This window comes from Oncorhynchus keta, chromosome 17 (assembly GCF_023373465.1).
Source record: "Oncorhynchus keta strain PuntledgeMale-10-30-2019 chromosome 17, Oket_V2, whole genome shotgun sequence".
Classification (NCBI taxonomy): domain Eukaryota; kingdom Metazoa; phylum Chordata; class Actinopteri; order Salmoniformes; family Salmonidae; genus Oncorhynchus; species Oncorhynchus keta.
This window is the reverse complement of record NC_068437.1, coordinates 5,470,644-5,492,325: the sequence shown is the minus strand read 5'-3', so window position 1 is coordinate 5,492,325 and position 21,682 is coordinate 5,470,644. Positions and strand designations below refer to the sequence as shown.

General features: G+C 43.2%; 1 protein-coding gene across 1 annotated transcript in view; it reads right to left on the bottom strand.

The window, feature by feature from the left end:
- Window positions 1-5,517, bottom strand: part of LOC118396209 (F-box only protein 40) — a 42,036-nt gene extending 36,519 nt beyond the window's left edge. The window contains exon 1 of the mRNA XM_052465337.1: window positions 5,363-5,517. The gene's annotated coding sequence lies outside the window, so the exon portion shown is untranslated. The remainder of the gene's footprint in view (window positions 1-5,362) is intronic.
- Between the last annotated feature and the right edge of the window lie 16,165 nt (window positions 5,518-21,682).

Sequence of the window (21,682 nt, the reverse complement as noted above, 5' to 3'; positions counted from 1 at the left end):
TAAAGTGTCACCTTCAGATGGATGTGTGGTTTCAGGGAGAAGCCAGCTGCGAGCCTGGGACCAGACACGGTGGATAAAGAGTCACCTTCAGATGGATGTGTGGTTTCAGGGAGAAGCCAGCTGCGAGCCTGGGACCAGGCACGGTGGATAAAGTGTCACCTTCAGATGGATGTGTGGTTTCAGGGAGAAGCCAGCTGCGAGCCTGGGACCAGACACGGTGGATAAAGAGTCACCTTCAGATGGATGTGTGGTTTCAGGGAGAAGCCAACTGCAAGCCTGCAACCAGACACGTTGAATGACATCCTTTTCCTGCACAGTAATTTGAAGAAATCTAGTGATAAATGGACCTTTTTTTTAAGTTATTGTTTTAGTATATTTATTTGTTGTCTAATATTAGAAGGATTTTTAAAGTGATTTGAGTTGTCAAACTGTAGCACAAATTGCATTGTGAAAAAAAGATATCTGTTCTCAATTCATGGCATGTGTTCTTTTTATCCAAATGTTAAATAGACAAGCAGACAAATTAATTAATGCAGGAAAAGAGGAACAATAGCCTAGTATTTGTGGTCATAAAAACAAGGTATAGATATATTATTTTGTTGGATAACGGATTGGCTCTCGGAAGTCATTGAGGCGGCTTCGATCTTCAATATAATCATTCATTCTGAAGGTTAAACCCATATTTTTTAGGCCTGCAGCAAATTAAATTGTATTACCAGGTTTAATTTTCATTAGGTTATAATAATCCATGCCTTCTGGGAATGTTATAAAGTAAAATAAATGATGGGTGGAGTTTGACATTTGGCTGTCAGAATTATTGCAATGGGAAATTACACTCACAAAACCGGACTGAAACATTCACACCTCCATGAATTTACGAAAAGATAGTCAATTTGTGCCACAGTTTAGACTACCGATAGATCAGCAACTTCCCCTTCTGATTGTGTGGTGCAATGACAGAATCATGCAATTTACTACAATGTGCCACCATCGAACTCAAACGGTCGCACCCTGATCTGTTTCACCTGTCTTTGTGCTTGTCTCCACCCCCTCCAGGTGTCACCCATCTTCCTCATTATCCCCAGTGTATTTATACTTGTGTTCTCTGTTTGTCTTTTGCCAGTTCATTTTGTTTTGTCAAGCCTGCCAGTGTTTTTCCTGTGCTCCTGCATTTATTTTTCCCAGTTTTGATCATTCTGCCTGCCCCGATCTTGAGCCTGCGTACCGTTCTGTAACTTGTCACACCACCCTGGATTATTGACCACTGCCTGCCCTGACCCTGAGGCTGCCTGCCGTTCTGTACCTTTTGGACTCTGCTCTGGATTACTGATCTCTGCCTGCCTTTGACCTGCCGTTTGCCTGCCCCCTTGTTTTTGTAATAAACTTTTGTTACTTCGAAACTGTTTGCATCTGAGTCTACTCCTGAGCCTTGACAGCGGCATAAGCTCCAAATATTTAATTGAGGAACATTTAATTGAGGAACCAGTGTAACTAGCTTAGTTGTAGAAGAACACATCTCCACAGTTTAATATTGTATATCACTCTGAAGTTTTATGACATGTGCCACTAATTCTGAAAACCCATTCATATGTAAAGCAGCACACTGTCGGAAATCATTACAACGTACAGTACGACATACAGCCCATTGTACCATACATAACAAGTATCATCCCTCAGCTCCTCAATGTCTCAGTCAGTGTAGGCTCCTGAGAACAGGAAGTGGAGGACTATCCTTATCAGTGAATTTCATTAAAATACTAATAGTGAAACTTTCAAAAGTTATCCTTTTTTAGATCAAACTATACTAAATTTCACCAAATAACTGATTAAAACACATTGTTTTGCAATGAAGGTCTACAGCAGGCTCAACGGGACTCAACAGGGTAGCACCATGATGTAGCCGGAGGACAACTTTTTTTTGCGCTCCTCTGGGTACATCAACTTCCATACAAAACCTAGGAGGCTGATAGTTCTCACCCCCTTCCATAGACTTGCACAGTAGTTATGACAACTTCTGGAGGATGTCCTCCAACTTATCACAGCATGAACTGACATGTTTTCCATCCAATCAAAGGATCAGATAATGAATCTAGCACTGAAAGCATAAGCTGCAGCTAGCTAGCACTGCAGTGCATACAATGTGGTGGGTAGTTGACTCAAAGAGAGTAAAAAACAATAGTTGAACAGTTTAAAAAAATTAAGGAGAAGCAGCAGAGAGAGAGATAATTCGTTATATAATTTGTTTCAGGTTCAGTTTCACTTACGCTAGCTAATCCAGCTATTTAACCTACTCAACAACCTGACTCAAATAGAGAGGAGTTACATTTATTTTAGGTAGCTGACTAAGGCTATCCAACACTTCCAATTCAAGGTAATCTTTCGGGCCCGCCATTGTAGCTGCTAAATGCTTGCCGTTCACTTGATTCTACACATGGATTAGATTGGGGGTTTACTAACGCGTTAGTTCTAGTAGCTATGTTGACTCTGGCATTATCTAATATGATGACAATGATGTAGTTTGTGTGTAGACATTATGGTATGAAGGTTTGTCTTGTTTTTTTGCCTGGTATTGTGAAAAAGGCTGGTCATTGTGACCTGATGACTCCTTCAGTCCCCCGACCGGACTTTGTTAACACTGAAACAGGAAGCATAAGAAGAAGGACAAGAAAAGGATCAGCCTGGATCTGCTGAGGAGCAGCATGGCCCATGTTATGGATACAGGTGTCCTGCATGTATTTCTTTTCTCTCCTTCTCCCCTCCTCACAGGTGGCAATCATCATTCTCTAATCAGTCTCGACAGAAGACACACCTGCTCCTTTCCCCTTACCTAATCACATCCCCTTTCCCTTGGTTTAAAAACCCACTCAGTTGTTTTCCCAAACTCTCACTCTCTGTCTCTCTGTCTCTCTCTTTGGATTGAGCTATCTCTCTTTTGTTTTCGCTCCTACATGTCACATTTGTCTGTTATCCTGTGAGTATGTATTTTTGTGGTGTATGACTGTTTGTTTGTTGTTGGGAAAAGGGAATACCAAGCCAAGTCACCCATGGTCATATATTACCCTTAGGAAAACATTGTCTAAGAACCCTAGTTAGAACTGGCGGACCACCCACTGTATTAGTTTAAAAAAATATATTTATTATTTCTTTCCTTGGGTCCAGCTCAGCTCCCCCCTCCTCTTTACCGTTTGTTTAAAAATAAACCAATAGTGTTTAATGGTAGATTTAAGTTGTCTGTGGTTATTAGTTCTCACTGTTCCTTTTCACTGTTATGATTTGCATGAGATATGTTACGGGTCTCGTTTCCATCCTCCTTGACTGCAGGGCCAAAGGGGTTCGTAACAGCCCAGTTAAAGGCAGGGAGGAAGTGGCGGCTGTGGATGGTATGTATACAGATATTCCTCTGCCTGAGGGCGGAAGCAAATTCTATAAGGCGACATCCCCGTCGAACTCAAGCCCTGAGCTGGTGGAGCTGCCGGATGGCACGTGGGCGTTGAAGCAGATGCCACCACAACGTCAAGTGTGAAGCAGACAATGTGTTACTTTGTCTAGACATCAAGTGTAATGGAGATGACGTGTTGTGTAACTTTGCTTACACAATGTGTAAAGGGGACAGTATATTATGTAACTTACTGTAAAAGATAGAAACACCTTTCTTGAATATTTAAACAGAAGGAAGAGATCATAATACATTTGTCTCTGTGATTCAAGTGAAACTGTTGACAACGTTGTGCAATTTCTTTGGAGGACATTTTAAAAAATGCCAATGGCATAACACTAATATTTCTAAACCCCCTTTTCCAAGAAAACAGAGAATAGAGAATGTAGTTCTCAGCTGAGGTCCCAGATGTTGTTCAGGAACATTGAGGGGGAAAGAGGAGGGGAACAACTCCTTTTAACATGCACTAGCCAATCCAAACTATCATTGTGTCTACAAGGGAACTGTCAGGAGAAAAAGGAGAAATACAAGGAAAACAGCAGCAGGTAAACTAGACTATAACTTCAACTAGACTACAACTTCAACTATACTACGACTTCAACTATACTACGACTTCAACTAGACTACGACTTCAACTAGACTATGACTTCAACTATACTACGACTTCAACTAGACTACGACTTCAACTAGACTACAACTTCAACTAGACTACGACTTCAACTAGACTACGACTTCAACTAGACTACAACTTCAACCAGACTATAACTTCAACTAGACTATAAGTTCAACTAGACTACGACTTCAACTAGACTATAACTTCAACTAGACTACGACTTCAACTAGACTATAACTTCAACTAGACTACAACGTCAACTAGACTACGACGTCAACTAGACTATAACTTCAACCAGACTATAACTTCAACTAGACTACGACTTCAACTAGACTACAACTTCAACTAGACTACGACTTCAACTAGACTATAACTTCAACTAGACTACAACGTCAACTAGACTACGACGTCAACTAGACTATAACTTCAACCAGACTATAACTTCAACTAGACTACGACTTCAACTAGACTACAACTTCAACTAGACTATGACTTCAACTAGACTATGACTTCAACTAGACTACGACTTCAACTAGACTATGACGTCAACTAGACTACAACGTCAACTAGACTACAACGTCAACTAGACTACAACGTCAACTAGACTATAACTTCAACTAGACTACGACTTCAACTAGACTACAACTTCAACTAGACTATGACGTCAACTAGACTACAACGTCAACTAGACTATAACTTCAACCAGACTATAACTTCAACTAGACTATAACTTCAACTCAATCAAATAGGTTTTTTGACTATTGTAGCTGGGAAGCAATTATCTCTATGACCAGAAATGTCCAGTAAAAGTGTGAATTGAGCACCGACAAATTGTCTATATCTAGTCTGTCTGTGGCTAGGAGCCAATCCAGAATTGACCTCCAATCCAGAATTTACAGTATATCTGTATAGTATATCTGTATATATTGTGGTCCAAGAGAGCTGCGATTTGTGGAGGTATTTGTCCCAACAACACGAACACACCTGATTTAAATAATCAACTAATTCATCAAGACCTTGATTAGCTGAATATCATGTGTTAGTGCTGGGCTAGGACAGAACCCTGCTCATACTGCAACCAGGGTTAGGGCATTGTCTTAAATCAGTGTGGCGAACTGAGCGATGCTTAGTAGTGTCACCACCTCAATTCCATTTAATTCAGTCAATTCAGGAAATAAACAAAAATTCCACCCCCCCAAAAAAATGTCAGTTTACTTCCTGAATTGTCTGAATAGAAATGCAATTGACTGCAACCCTCCAGAACCAGGAGTTCAGAACAGTGTATTTACTAATCTGACACAGTGTTGTCTTACCAGGGTATGAATGCTGAGGAGTCTTTCTTCTTGTCTCTCTCTCCTCTGAGGCTGAGGTCCAGCTATTAGCTTTTATAATAACTATTCAAGTCAGTCACCTCATCAGTCAGACAGTCAGTCATACAGACAGTCGGTTAGTCAGTCAGTCATCCTTGCATGCGTTACAGTCCTGAAAGTTCATTACGAGATTGACTAGGGCAGTTTAAATATAGCCAGGTTGCATTCTGGTCCGCAGGGTGAAGGGGGTCTCTCTCTGGAGCAGTGGAGTCAGGTTACACCGTGAGACAGACAGAAAGAAACCACTGCACGTATTTCATTAGTGTTTCAATGCATTATAGATTCAACATGGATGTCATGTTGACAATCAGTTCAGTGTGTCTGTAATGATAAGTGTCAGTGTGTCTGACTGTCTCCCCATGGTGGAAACTGTCATGGGTTAGGCAGGCAAGCTTTCGTGGGTTGGACAGAGTTGCTTGCCATATTGCTTACACCCATTCAGTTGTTTTTAGCTCTACAAGGGGCCAGCAAGCCTTGTCTGAGGGGTAGTGCTATACTGTTACTAAGAGTGGGAGGCAGGAGTTGATATCCAACTGGGGCAATCAAAGCTTTACTTTCATGCTAGTTGTTTTGTAAACAACCACTGGAGGACACTGTGCTGTATATGGAGTGTTCCTCACATGGACTTAGTTAAACAACACATCTTTGTGTCCCATTGGGCAGTGCCATTGAGGCCATCTCCATTTTGAAGAAGTCAATTTTCTTATTATCCTACTTAAGTTGGTAAACACACTTAAAGGGTGCATACTGCCACCTGGAGTGTGTTGTTTGAACTGGTATGAAGCCAAGGCTGCCGATTTACTTTCACCTACAGTTATGGAATATTTGCTCACAAGTATAATTCCTTGGCAGATCCCTCCTGATGACCTGGATGTAATTGTGTGATCCTTCCTAAACCCATAGGAAGTCCCACCCAGTTGACTACTTTAAAATGGTGGAAGTCATCAATGGCAATGTCCATGCAAAAACTATTATTTCCAGGCAGTGTTTGTATTTGTATGTATGTATTTGTTTGTCCCCATTAGCTGCTGGGGTCCAAACACATTAAGTCACGTAATATATTACATATAAAACAAAATATAAAACAGTACATCATATAACATTATTACACCACTACAACACAAAATGTATAATTCCACCATACAACAATATTACACTGTACGTGTGTATAGAGTTTGTGTGCTAGCGTTTGTGTGCCTGTGTGTGTGTCTCTTCACAGTCCTCGCTGTTCCATAGGTCTATTTTTATCCGTTTTCTTAATTGGATTCCACCACTTGCATCAGTTCCATGGAGTCATGGCTCTATGTAGTACTTTGCGCCTCCCATACTCTGTTCTGGACATGGGGATTGTGAAGAGACCTCTGGTGGCATGTCTTGTGGGGTATGCATGGGTGTCCAAGCTGTGTGCCAGTACTTTAAGCAGACAGCTCAATGCATTCAGCTTTCCAACACTTCTTACAAAAAACAAGTCGTGATGAAGTCAATCTCTCCTCCACTTTGAGCCATGAGAGATTGACATGCCTATCACTAATTTTAGCTCCCCGTGTACATTTAAGGGCCAGGCGTGCTGCCCTGTTCTGAGCCAATTGTAATTTTCCTAAGTCCCTCTTGGTGGCATCTGACCAGACAACTGAACATTAGTTCAGGTGTGACAAAACGAGGGCCTGTAGGACCTGGCTTGTTTATAGTGTTGTTAAGAAGGCAGAGCAGTGGTTAATTATGGACAGACTTCTCCCCATCTTAGCTACTGTTGTGTCAATATGTTTTGACCATGACAGTTTACAATCCAGGGTTACTCCAAGCAGTTTAGTTACCTCAACTTGATCAATTTCCACATCATTCATTACAAGATTTAGTTCAGCTTTAGGATTTAGTGAATGATTTGTCCCAAATACAATGGTTTTAGTTATTGAAATATTTAGGACTAAACGTATTCCTTGCCACCCATTCTGAAACTAACTGCAGCTCTTTGTTAAGTGTTAAGTCGCTCTGGTAACTGAAGTCTAGAGTGTTAAGTCATCCGCATACATAGACACACTGGCTTTAATCAAAGTGGCATGCCGTTAGTAAAGATTTTAAAAAGTAAGGGGCCTAAACAGCTGCCCTGGGGAATTCGTGACTCTACCTAGATTATGTTGGAGAGACTTCAAATTAAAATAACACCCTCTGTGTTCTGTTAGACATGAAACTCTTCATCCACAACATAGCAGGGGGTGTAAAGCCATAACACATTTTTCCAGCAGCAGATTATGATCGATAATGTCAAAAGCCTCACTGAAGTGTAACAAAAAAGCCCAAACAAACTTTTTATCAATTTCTCTTAGCCAATTATCAGTCATTTGTGTAAGTGCTGTGCTTGTTGAATGTCCTTCTCTATGAGCATGCTGAAAGTTTGTCAATTTGTTTACTGTAAAATAGCATTGTATCTGGTCAAACACAATTTTTCCAAAAGGGAAACAGGCTGATTGGTCGGCTATTTGAGCCAGTAAAGAGAGCGTTACCATTCTTAGGTAGCGGAATTATTTTTGCTTCCCTCCAGACCTGAGGGCACACTTTCTAGTACCCTTAAATTAGTGATATGGCAAATAGGAGTGGCAATATCATCCTCTATTATCCTCAATCATTTTCAATTCAAATTATCACATCACGGTGGCTTGTCTTTGTTGATAGACAACAAAAACAAATTCACCTCTTCCACACTCACTTTACAGAATTGCGCCTTCTTCACCACACTGTCCGTGTGCATGGACAATTTCAGTTTGTCGGTGATATGAACACCGAGGAACTTAAAACGTTCCACCTTCTCCACTGCTGTCCCATCGATGTGGATGGGGGGTGCACCCATTGCTGTTTCCTGAAGTCGGAATTGATTGATTATGTCCGTAATCACACCAGCCAGCTGGTCTGCGCATGCTCTGAGGACACGGCTAGGGATGCCATCTTGGCTGGCAGCCTTGTGAGGGTTAACGCGTAATTATTTTCCCTCATGTTGGCCATGGAGAAGGAGAGCCCACAATCTTTGGCAGTGGGTCGCGTCAGTGGCACTGTATTGTCCTCAAAGCGCGCAAAGAAGTTGTTTAATTTGTCTGGGAGCGAGACTTCGGTGTCCATGTGGCTGGTTTTCTTTTTGTAATTCGTGATTGTCTGTAGACCCTGCCACATACGTCTCCTGCCACTTACAGTGGGGCAAAAAAGTATTTAGTCAGCGACCAATTGTGCAAGTTCTCCCACTTAAAAAGATGAGAGAGGCCTGTAATTTTCATCATAGGTACACTTCAACTAAAAAATCCAGAAAATCACATTGGTATGATTTTTAATGATTTTTTCTGGTTAGGGAAGGTTTTAATAGTCACAGTGGGTACAACAGCTCCTGTACACTTCCTTATAAACTCACTCACCGATACAGCGTATACGTCATATGTTATTCTCTGAGGCTACCCGGAACATATCCGAGTTCACGTGACCCAGTCCACGTGATCAAAGAAATCTTGAAGAGTGGAATCCGATTGGTCAAACCAGAGTTGGATAGACCTAAGCACAGGGGCTTCCTGTTTTAGTTTCTACCTATAGGAGGAGAGCAACCAGATGGAATCATAGTCAGTTTTGCCAAAAGGAGGGTGGCCTTGTATGCATTGCGGAAGTTAGAGTAGCAATGGTCGAGTGTGTTACTCGCTCGTGTACTGCAATCGATATGCTGATAGAATTTAGGTAGCCTTGTTCTCAAATTAGCTTTGTTAAGATTTCCAGTCTCAGGATATATGGTTTCCATTTTGCATAAAGTCCAGTGAAGTTCCTCGATTGCCGTCTTGGTATCCACTTGCGGGGGGATATACACGGCTGTGACGATGACCAAAAATAGTTCTCTTGGGAGACAATATGTCTGCATTTGATTGTGAGGAATTCTAAATCAGGTGGACAGAAGGACTTCTTGTATGTTGTAACAATTACACCAGGAGTCATTAATCATGAAACATAAACCCCCGCCCTTCTTCTAACCGGAGAGATGTTTATTCCTGTCGGCCCGATGCACTGAAAATCCCGTTGGCTGTAGTACTCCGACAGTATGTCCCCAGCAAGCCATGTCTACGTGAAACAGTGTATGTTACAATCACGGATATCTCATTGGAAACCAACTCTTGCCCTGATTTCGTTGACTTTGTATTCTAGGGACTGGATATTAGCAAGTAATATACTCTGAATTTGTGGGTGGTGTGTGCGCATCCGAAGCCTCACCAGAAGACCGCTCTGGCACCATCTCCTCCGGCGGCGTTGTTGTTTTGGGTCGGCCTCTGGAATCAGTTCAAATGCCCTGGGAGGTGCAGACGAAGGAAATTCCTGGTCATAGTGCTGGTTGTGCTGGTAAGTTGACGTCTCTCTGATATTTAATAGTTCTTCCCGGCTGTATGTAATAACACTTAAGATTTTCTGGGCTAACAATGTAATACATAAAAAACAAAATAGTACATAGTTTACTAAGGACTAGAGCGAAGATGCCATCTCTATCGGCACCATTTTGTTACTACATGTACATATTACCTTGACTAACTGGTGCCCCCCACACATTGACTCTGTACCGGTACCCCCTGTATATAGTCTCACTATTGTTATTTTACTGCTGCTCTTTAATTATTTTTTACCTTTATTACTTATTATTTTAACTTTTATTATTGTATTTTCTTTCTCTAGAGCTATATCATACACGACAGTTAAGGAACAATGGGAAAGTATTTATGCTTTGAAAGTTGATAAACATATAATCTCACTTTTGAGAAAATGTCCCTTGAATATTTTGGTACTTACTGGAGAGCTCTTCTTTGTCTACACCCATTCAGCATTGTTCACACCCTCTTAAGCTTTAGCCCCACCCATCTATTTAAGGATTCACATGTGAGGTTTATACTGCGGGTGTGTTCGTAAATTTAATCTAGAGTGCCAGAATGTTCTCTGGGCGTTCGTAAACTCAGAGCGTTGTCAGATTGTCCTTTTGTAAATTCGGAATGTTCAGAGCACACACTGGACTCTCTGGCCGAGGAGTAGGGTTGAACCGAGCGCTCTGACCTAACAACAGCAGCCAAGCACCCAAGCTAACTGGCTAGCTTGCTAGCTACTTCAAGACACAAATAAGAGAACATCTGACTGACAATTTTACTCACCCTAGCAGAGCTGATTAGGCTGTTTTATGTTATCCAGAGCATTGGTGACTGAAACTGTGCTGCTGGCAACCATTTAATTACACTTTTTTGCCAACGTTTACTGACACTGGCCATATTCAACGGGTGTCGAGTGGTCGTAAATTCGTCAGATATTCTGCGCTCTGGTACACTCAGACGAGAGTGATCTGAAATCAAAGTAGATAGCCAGAGCGAATTTACCAGCTACGTCTATTGACAGTTGTCGCAGTGACATCATAAACATTGTATTGAAATAGTTACTTGCATATTGGGGTCTTTTGTTTAGACATCTAGCTAGCTAAACAATGTACCCTAATCCCAACTCATAACGTTACTACCCTGCATAAATCTGTAGGTAGCTAACCAACCAGGTTCAATGTTAGCTAGCCTAATGTCTCTGCAATGTCTCTGAGATACGAATAATATTACTACACAGATCATACACGTAATATTATCTAGACAGCCAGCTAATGTTAGCTAGCTAGCTAACAGTACAGTTTACCTTGAAATGAATTCGACTTTCTGACAAAATTAGAAAGGTGTAATATCTGAAAATGTAGCTAGCTAGACTATCTTACCCATACACATTGATGGACGCTTCTTCCTCTCTGTCAATGATGCCATGGTTGCCTTTAGTTTGAAGATTTAATGTGGAGACAGGTGTTTTATACAACAACCTCCTGTGTGTTCTCTGACCAGCTCATGTTATAGACATAAACGTGCTACATGGCAGACCAATCCAAACTCATCTCGGCATGTCTAGCCCACTCATTATCTCAGCCAATCATGGCTAGTGGGAAAGTTGCCATCTTTTTCTGTGGCTAAACCAACTAGGCTTGTAACCTGGGTTGCCCCCAGGTGGTTGAAGATATCCCTGGTGTGGGGGCTGTGCTTTGGCATAGTGGGTGGGGTAATATCCTTCCTGTTTGGCCCTGTCCGGGGGTATCATCGGATGGGGCCACAGTGTCTCCTGACCCCTCCTGTCTCAGCCTCCAGTATTTATGCTGCAGTAGTTTATGTGTCAGGGCCTAGGGTCAGTTTGTTATATCTGGAGTACTTCTCCTGTCTTAGCACTAGGACCACGCCTCAGGACTACCTGGCATGAAGACTCCTTGCTGTCCCCAGTCCACCTGGCGTGCTGCTGCTCCAGTTTCAACTGTTCTGCCTTATTATTATTTGACCATGCTGGTCATTTAGGAACATTTGAACATCTTGGCCATGTTCTGTTATAATCTCCACCCGGCACAGCCAGAAGAGGACTGGCCACCCCACATAGCCTGGTTCCTCTCTAGGTTTCTTCCTAGGTTTTGGCCTTTCTAGGGAGTTTTTCCTAGCCACCGTGCTTCTACACCTGCATTGCTTGCTGTTTGGGGTTTTAGGCTGGGTTTCTGTACAGCACTTTGAGATATCAGCTGATGTACGAAGGGCTATATAAATAAATTTGATTTGATTTGATTTTGATTTGGTTATTCTTTAAAAGTGCTTTCCTCGCCATCTTAAATAAGCATGCCCCTTTCAAAAAAATGTAAAACCATGAACAGATATTGCCCTTGGTTCACTCCAGACCTGACTGCCATTGACCAGCACAAAAACATCCTGTGGCGTATTGCATTTGCATTTTGAATATTCCCCGTGATATGCAACTTTTCAGGGAAGTTAGGAACCAATATACACAAGCAGTTAGGAAAGCTAAGGCTAGCTTTTTCAAACAAAATCTACATCCTGCAGCACAAACTAAAAAAAGGCCTGGGAAACTGTAAAGTCCATGGAAAATAAGAGCACCTCCTCCTAGCTGCCCACTGCACTGAGGCTAGGAAACATTGTCACCACCGGTAAATCCACGATAATGGAGAATTTTAAGAAAAAAAATTATACGGTTGGCCATGCATTCCACCTGGCTACCCCTACCCCATTCAACAGCCCTGCACCCCCCACAGCAACTTGCCCAAACCTCACCCCTTTTTTCCTTCACCCAAATCCAGATAGCTGGTGTTCTGAAAGAGTTGCAAAATCTGGACCCCTACAAATCAGCTGGGTTAGACAATCTGGACCCTCTCTTTGTAAAATTATCGGCCACAATTGTTGCAACCCCCATTACCAGCCTGTTCAACAACTCTTTCGTATCGTCTGAGATGCCCAAAGATTGGAAAGCTGCTGTGATAATCCCCCTATTCAAAGGGGGAGACACTCTAGACCCAAACTGCTACAGACCTATATCTATCCTAAAGCCAAGTTAAAAAACAGATCACCAACCATTTAGAATCCCACCGTACCTTCTCCGCTATGCAATCTGGTTTCCAAGCTTGTCATAGGTGCACCTCAGCCATGCTCAAGGTCCTAAATGACATCACAACCGCCATCGATAAAAGACAATACTGTGCAGCCGTATTCATCGACCTGGCCAAGGCTTTCAACTCTGTCAATCAACGCATTCTTATTGGCAGACTCAAAAACCTTGGTTTCTCAAATGACTGCCTCGCCTGGTTCACCAACTACTTCTCAGACAGAGTTCAGTGTGTCAAATCGGAGGGCCTGTTGTCCGGACCTCTGGCAGTCTCTATGGGGGTGCCACAGGGTTCAATTCTTGGGCCGATTCTTTTCTCCGTATACATCAATGATGTCGATCTTGCGGCTAGTGATTCTCTGATCCACCTCTACGCAGACGACACCATTCTGTATACTTCTGGCCCTTCTTTGGACACTGTGTTAAACTAACCTCCAGGCCAGCTTCAATGCCATGCAACTCTCCTTCCGTGGCCTCCAACTGCTCTTAACCTGTTAGTCCACTAGGGGCATTATTTCATTTTTGGATAAAAAGACGTGCCCGTTTTAAGCGCAATATTTTGTCACGAAAAGATGCTCGACTATGCTTGGAATTGATAGTTTTGGAAAGAAGACACGCTGACGTTTCCAGAACTGCAAAGATTTTCACTGTGAGTGCCGTTGAACAAAAGCTTCAGGCAAAACCAAGATGTTTGAGCGCCCAGGAAATGAACAGGATTTCTGAAGCTACGTTTTCCATGATCGCCTTATATGGCTGTGAATGCGACAGGAATGAACGGACACTTTCTATCGTTTCCCCAAGGTGTCTGCAGCATTGTGACGTATTTGTAGGCATATCATTGGAAGATTGACCATAAGAGACTACAATTGCCAAGTGTCCCGCACGGTGTCTGCGTGGAAATTGGTGCGCAAAAGTCAGCTACCAGTATTTTTCCATCCGAATCAGAGAAGAATGCAGGCTTCCAGGGACGGCATTTCAATGAAGAGATATATGACAAAACACCTTGAGGATTGATTCAAACAACGTTTTCCATGTTTCAGTCGATATTATGGAGTTAATTCGGAAAAAAGTTTGACGTGTAGGTGACTGAATTTTCGGTTAGTTTCGGTAGCCAAATGCATAGTAACAAACGGAACGTTGTGTCCTACACAAGAATCTTTCAGGAAAAACTGGACATCTGCTATGTAACAGAGTCTCCTCATTGAAACATCTGAAGTTCTTCAAAGGTAAATTATTTTATTTGATCCCTTTGCTGGTTTTTGTGAATATGTTGCGTGCTAAATGCTAACGCTAAATGCTAAGCTAGCTATCACCACTCTTACACAAATTATTGATTTTCTCTGGTTCTAAAGCATATTTTGAAAATCTGAGACGACAAGATTGTTAAGAAAATGATAAGCTTGAGAGCAGGCATATTTATTTCATTTCATTTGCGATTTTTAGAAATCGCTAACGTTGCGTTATGGTAATGAGCTTGAGGCTGTAGTAACGCGACCGCATGCGGGATGGGGCGGACTATGAGGTTAAATGCATGTAAAACTAAATGCATGCTCCATGTCCAGCATCACTACTCTGGACGGTTCTGACTTAGAATATGTGGGCAATTACAAATACCTAGGTGTCTCCTCCTTCCAGACTCACATTAAAGAATCCAAAATTAAATCTAGAATTTACTTCCTATTTCGCAACAAAGCATCCTTCACTCATGCTGCCAAACATACCCTTGTAAACCTGACTATCCTACCGATCCTTGACTTCGGTGATATCATTTACAAAATGGCCTCTTACACTCTACTCAGAAAATTGGATGCAGTCCATCACAGTGCCATCCGTTTTGTCACCAAACCCCCATATACTACCCACCATTGCGACCTGTATGCTCTCGTTGGTTGGCCCTCGCATCATATTCATCGCCAGACCCACTGGCTCTAGGTCATCTATAAGTCTTTGCTAGGTAAAGCCCCGCCTTATCTCAGCTCACTGGTCACCATAGCAGCCCCCACCGGTATCACGCGCTCCAGCAGGTATATTTCTCTGGTCACCCCCAAAGCCAATTCCTCCTTTGGCCGCCTGTCCTTCCATTTCTCTGCTGCCAATGACTGGAACGAATTGCAAAATCACTGAAGCTGGAGACTCGTATCTCCCTCACTAACTTTAAGCATCAGCTGCCAGAGCAGCTCACAGATCATTGCACCTGTAAATAGCCCATCTGTAAATAGCCCATCCAACTACCTCATCCCCCTATTGTTATTTATTTTTTGCTCCTTTGCACCCCAGTATCTCTACTTGCACATTCATCTTCTGCACATCTATAACTCCCGTATTTAATTGCTAAATTAATGAATTACTTCTCCACACGGCCAAATTATTGCCTTACATCTCTTATCTTACCTCATTTGCAAACATGCACACACTATGTTTTTTCCTTTTGTGTTATTGACTGTATGTTTGTTTATTCCATGTGTAATTTTGTGTTGTTGTTACTTTCGCACTGCTTTGCTTTATCTTGGCCAGGTCACAGTTGTAAATGAGAACTTGTTCTCAACTGGCCTACCTAAAAGTGAAAAGGAAAAAAAAGAAAAAAATAATAATAATCCTGAGATTTCTTATACAGTGTCTCCAAGATATAGGACAGACACTTCAAAACCTTAGTCCTTATTACACTTTCTTTTTTGGCATTCATGAATGTGTTATTCAATGCGTGTTTATGGGATTTGGTAGTAAAGACCAAATTTAATATTTTATCAAATATGTTTTATATACGCTACTGTTCAAAAGTTTGGGGTCACTTAGTAATGTCCTTGATTTTGAAAGAAAAGCACATTTTTAGTCCATTAAAATAGCATCAAATTTATCAGAAATACAGTGTAGACATTGTTAATGTTGTAAATGACTATTGTAGCTGGAAACGACAGATTTTTTATGGAATATCTACATAGTTGTACAGAGGCCCTTTATCAGCAACCATCTCTCCTGTGTTCCAATGGCATGTTGTGTTAGCTATTCCAAGTTTATAATTTTAAAAGGCTAATTGATCATTAGAAAAACCTTTTGCAATTAGGTTAGCACAGCTGAAAACTGTTGTTCTGATTAAAGAAGCAATAAAATGGGTCTTCTTCAGACTAAATGAGTATCTGGAGCATCAGCATTTGTGGGTTCGATTAAAGGCTCAAAATGGCCAGAAACAAAGAACGTTTCTTCTGAAACTCCTCAGTCTCAGAGAAATGAAGGCTATTCCATGTGAGAGAAACTAAAGATCTCTTACAATGCTGTGTACTACTCCCATCACAGCAAAGCACAAACTGGCACTAACCAGAATAGAAAGAGAAGTGGGAGTCCCCAGTGCACAGCTGAGCAAGAGGACAAGCATGTTAGAGTGTCTAGTTTGAGAAACTGACGCCTCACAAGTCCTCATCTGGCAGCTTCATTAATAAATAGTACCCGCAAAACACGAGTCTCAACATCAACAGTCAAGAGGCGACTCCGGGATGCTGGCTTTCTATGCAGAGTTGCAAAGAAAAATCCATATATCAGACTTTCCAATAAAAAGAAACGATTAAGATGGGCAAAATAACACAAACACTGGACAGAGGAGAGGCCAGCACAGTCACCGGATCTCAACCCTATATTGAGCTGTTGTGGGAGCAGCTTGGCCGTATGGTATGTAAGATGTACCCATCAAGCCAATTCAACTTGAGGGAGGTGCTTCCGGAATAATGGGGTGAAATCTCTTCAGATTACCTCAATAAATTGACAACTAGAATGTCATATTGTTGTTCAAAATGTGAATACAAATATTCCTTTCCTTTGTACATTGGAATTTTATCATTTAAAATATGGAATCAAAAGCACTCTTTACCTCCAGACTACATAAAATATCTATACAGGTTAACATGAATTTGTTGTTTTCATTTTCTTTCGCATATGCACTGATGTCAAACAAATCCAATTGAAAATGTGAGTTTATATTGTGTCATGCCAGGACAACAACCTCTCCCTCAAAGTGATCAAGACAAAGGAGATGATTGTGGACTACAGGAAAAGGAGGACCAAGCACACCCCAGTTCTCATCGACGGGGCTGTAGTGGAGCAGGTTGAGAGCTTCAAGTTCCTTGGTGTCCACATCACCAACAAACTAACATGGTCCAAGCACACCAAGGCAGTCGTGAAGAGGACAAAACTTATTCCCCCTCAGAAGACTGAAAAGACATGGTATGGGTCCTCAGATGCTCAAAAGGTCTGAGTTGCATCATTGCATCATTGCCTGGTATGGCAACTGCTCGGCCTCCAACCGCAAGGCAGTACAGAGGGTAGTGCATATGGCCCAGTACATCACTGGGGCCAAGCTGCCTGCCATCCAGGACCTCTATACCAGGCGGTGTCAGAGGAAGGCCCTAAAATTGTCAAAGACTCCAGCCACCCTAGTCATATACTGTTCTCTCTGCTACCGCACGGCAAGCGGTACTGGAGCTCTAAGTCTAGGTCCAAGAGGCTTGGATATTGGATATACCATATTAAAGGTCAGAGCGTGACAGTACCGCCCCTCCAAAGGTGCGGACTCCCGGCCGCAAACCTGAACCTATAGGGTAGGGTCCGGGTGGGCATTTACCCTCGGTGGCGGCTCCGGTTCTGGGTGCAGCCACCCCTCCGTACTCTGACCGGGCTGAAGACAAACATGCGGGGAGCAGGCACAGGACGTACTGGACTGTGGAGGCGCACTGGAGGCCTGGTGCTTGGGACCAGTATAGGTGGCACCGGGCTGAAGACATGCACCTCAGGGCGAGTGCGGGGAGGAGGCACAGGACATACTGGACTGTGGAGGCGCACTGGAAATCTGGAGCGTAGAGCTGGCACAATGCATCATGCTCGGATGCTCACTTTAGCCCGACAAGTGTGGGGCGCGAGCACAGGATCCACTGGGCTGTGCAGACGCACCAGAGACACAGTACGCAGAGCCGGTGCAGGATATCCTGGTCCAAGGAGGTGTAATGGAGACCAGGAGCGCTGAGCCGTCACCATCCGTCCTGGCTGGAAGCCCATTCTAGCCCGAAAAATGTGAGGAGTTGGAATAGAGCACACCGGGCTATGAATGCGAACTGGATACACTGTGCGCATCTCTGCATAACACGGTGTCTGACCAGTCACACGCTCCCCACGGTAAGCACGAGGAGTTGGCTCAGGTCTCCAACCTGACTCAGCCAATCTCCTCGTGTGCCCCCCCTGTTTAGACAGGCAACTAAACATAGAACAAGAACCCACAAACACAAAAGGGAAAATGGCCACCTAAATATAATCCACACTTCAGAGACAACGATAAACAGCTGCCTCTGATTGGGAACCATATCAGGCCACCATAGACATATAAATACCTAGACCTACAAAACCTCTAGACATACAAAAACCCTAGACAATACAAAAACTAGCATACCCACCCTCATCACACCCTGACCTAACAAAAATATAAAGAAAACAGAGATATTAAAGGTCAGGTTATTTTAAGATGAATAGGGACCTGACTATGCAATGTTTAACTATCCTGCGCTGATCCATTCCTCCTGATTAATATGATCTAAATTTTGTTTGTCTTTTCTTTTCCTTATACTGGGGATTGAGGGGTTGAAGTAAATAACTTTCATAAGTGAAGCATGTTTATCATATTTTGTTTGAGGGAAATCCTTTACACACATGCATTTAGATTTCATTTGAGTATAAATCAGTTACATTTTAGAAACTTCGCCACCGTTTCATATTGTCTACAGCCACAGTTTCATTACACTGCATTTTTAACACGGCAAGATCTGCTACATACAGTCAAACGTTTGGACACCTACTTTCTTTATTATTATTTTTTTTTATACATTGTAGAATAATAGTGAAGACATAAAAACTACGAAATAACACATATGGAACAACGAAGTAACTAAAGAAGTGTTAAACAAATCAAAATGCATTTTATATTTGAGATTGTTCAAAGTAGCCACCCTTTGACTTGTTGACAGCTTTGCACACTTAAAACCAGATTCTTGGCATTTTCTCAACCAGCTGTACCTGGAATGCTTTTACAACAGTCTTGAAGGAGTTCACACATATAATGAGCACTTCTTGACTGCTTATCCTTCACTCTTCTCTCCAACTCATCCCAAACCATCTCAATTGTGTTGAGGTTGGGTGATTTATGGAGGCCAGGTGGTCTGATACAGCAATCCATCACTCTCCTTCTTGGTCAAATAGACCGTACAAAGCCTGTAGGTCTGTTGGGTCATTGTTGTGTTGAAAATCAAATATATAGTCCCACTAAGCGCAAACCATATGGGAAGCCGTATCGCTGCAGAATGCTGTGGTAGCCATGCTGGTTAAGTGTTCCTTGAATTCTAAATCAATCACAAACTGTATCACCAGCATAGCACCCCCACACCATCACACCTCCTCCTCCATGCTTCACGGTGGAAATCACACATGCGGAGATCATCCGTTCATCTGTCAGTTGGAACCAAAAATCTCAAATTTGGACCAAAGGACAGATTTCCACCGGTCTAATGACCATTGCTCGTGTTTCTTGATCCAAACAAGTCTCTTCTTATTGGTGTCCTTTAGTAATGGTTTCTTTGCAACATTTCAACCATATGAAGCTGGTTGAGAGAATGCCAAGTGTGCGTAAAGCTGTCATCAAGGCAAAGTGTGGCTACTTTGAAGAATCGCAAATATAAAATATAAAGACTTTTTTTGGTTACTACAGGAACCCAGACCACCTCGTCTTCCGGTCAGTGGCAGCCTCCAGCAGATGGAATGAGCTGGCGCTTAACGATAACCTTTCCCTGGATGCGCTCATCGCGATGGCTATCCGCCTGGACAAACTACTTTTGGAGCGCCGATGCCCTCCTTTCTCCTCACCCTCCTCTTTTGGCCGTCCTTAGGCAGAGCCTGAACCTTTGGAGATAGGGGTCGCACACCTATCCGTGGCAGAGCAACATCGCAGAGACAGCTGGGGCTGTGTCCCTATTGCAGCCAGGAAGGGTACCGGCTCCAGCGGTGTCCTGTGCATCCTAACCCGAAGTCCACTAGGTCAGAGGGACAGCCCCGTAACCTCTGTCTCCCAGGGTAGGCGTGAGTATTGCTTCATCATTGTTTTCCTCAATACCCTTCCTGGTTTCCTTTTCACTGGGTGGCTGTCCCTCAAGTGTTGTCTCCATGGCTCTAGTGGACTCCGGTGCCGTGGGGATTTTATTGACCAGGCCCTCGTCTCCTCCCTGAACATCACAGCATACCCGCTCTCCTCTCCTATTCCTGTTCAAGCCTTGGATAAACGGACATTGGGATCAGGCACTATCACGCACATCACCACTCACCTTCAGGGTGGGACCCTTGCACCAAGAAAGCCTTGCCTTCCTTATCACCATGGCTTCCGTAAACAAAATCATTCTCGGCCTCCCGTGGCTTCAACGTCATGACTCCACCATCTCCTGGTTGAGGATGAAAATCACAGCATGGGCACCTGAATATTGGAAGACATGCTTTTCCTTATCTTGTAGTTCCACGTCGGTTGAGTGTCCTGTGAGTGCCCTCCAGTCCACCATTCCGTCCTCCCATATCGTTGTTCCCGTGTTTTGGAACGTAAACTCAGCCAATAAAGAAATGTCCCTTTTTCAGGACCCTGTCTTTCAAAGATCATTTGAAAAAATCTAAATAACTTCCCAGATCTTCATTGTGAAGGGTTTACAATGAATGAACATGCACCTGTGGAACGGTTTTTAAGTGGACAGGGTCCCTGCTCATCTAAGTAAACGTGCCTTAGGCATGATGCAAGGAGGCATGAGGCCTGCAGATGTGGCCAGAGAAATAAATGTCAATGTCTGTACTGTGAGACACGCCTAAGACAGCGCTACAGGGAGACAGGACGGACAGCTGATCATCCTCACAGTGGCAGACCACATGTAACAACACCTGCACAGGATCGGTACATCCGAACATCACACCTGCGGGACAGGTACAGGATGGCAACAACAACTGCCCGAGTTACACCAGGAACACACAATCCCTCCATCAGTGCTCAGACTGTCCACAATAGGCTGAGAGAGGCTGGATTGAGGGCTTGTAGGCCTGTTGTAAGGCAGGTTCTCACCAGACATCCCCGGCAACAACGTAGCTGGACCAGACAGGACTAGCAAAAATTGATCTTCACTGACGAGTCACAGTTTTGTCTCACCAGGGGTAATGGTCAGATTTGCGTTTATCGACAAAGGAATGAGCGTTACACCGAGGCCTGTACTCTGGAGCGGGACCGATTTGGAAGTGGAGGGTCTGTCATGTTCTGGGGAGGTGTGTCACAGCATCATCGGACTGAGCTTGTTGTCATTGCAGGCAATCTCAACGCTGTGCATTACAGAGAAGACATCCCCCTCCCTCATGTGGTACCCTTCCTGCAGGCTCATCCTGACATGGCCCTCCAGCATGACAATACCACCAGCCATACTGTTCGTTCTGTGCGTGATTTCCTGCAAGACAGGAATGTCAGTGTTCTGCCATGGCCTGCAAAGAGCCCGGATCTCAATCCCATTTAGCACGTCTGCGACCTATTGGATCGGAAGGTGAGGGCTAGAGCCATTCCCCCCAGAAATGTCCAAGTACTTGCAGGTGCCTTGGTGGATGAGTGGGGTAACATCTCACAGCAAGAACTGGCAAATCTGGCGCAGTCTTTGAGGAAGAGATGTACTGAATGCAGCTGGTGGCCACACCATATACTGACTGTTACTTTTGATTTTGATCCCCCCCTTTCTTCAGGGACACATTTCTGTTAGTCACATGTCTGTG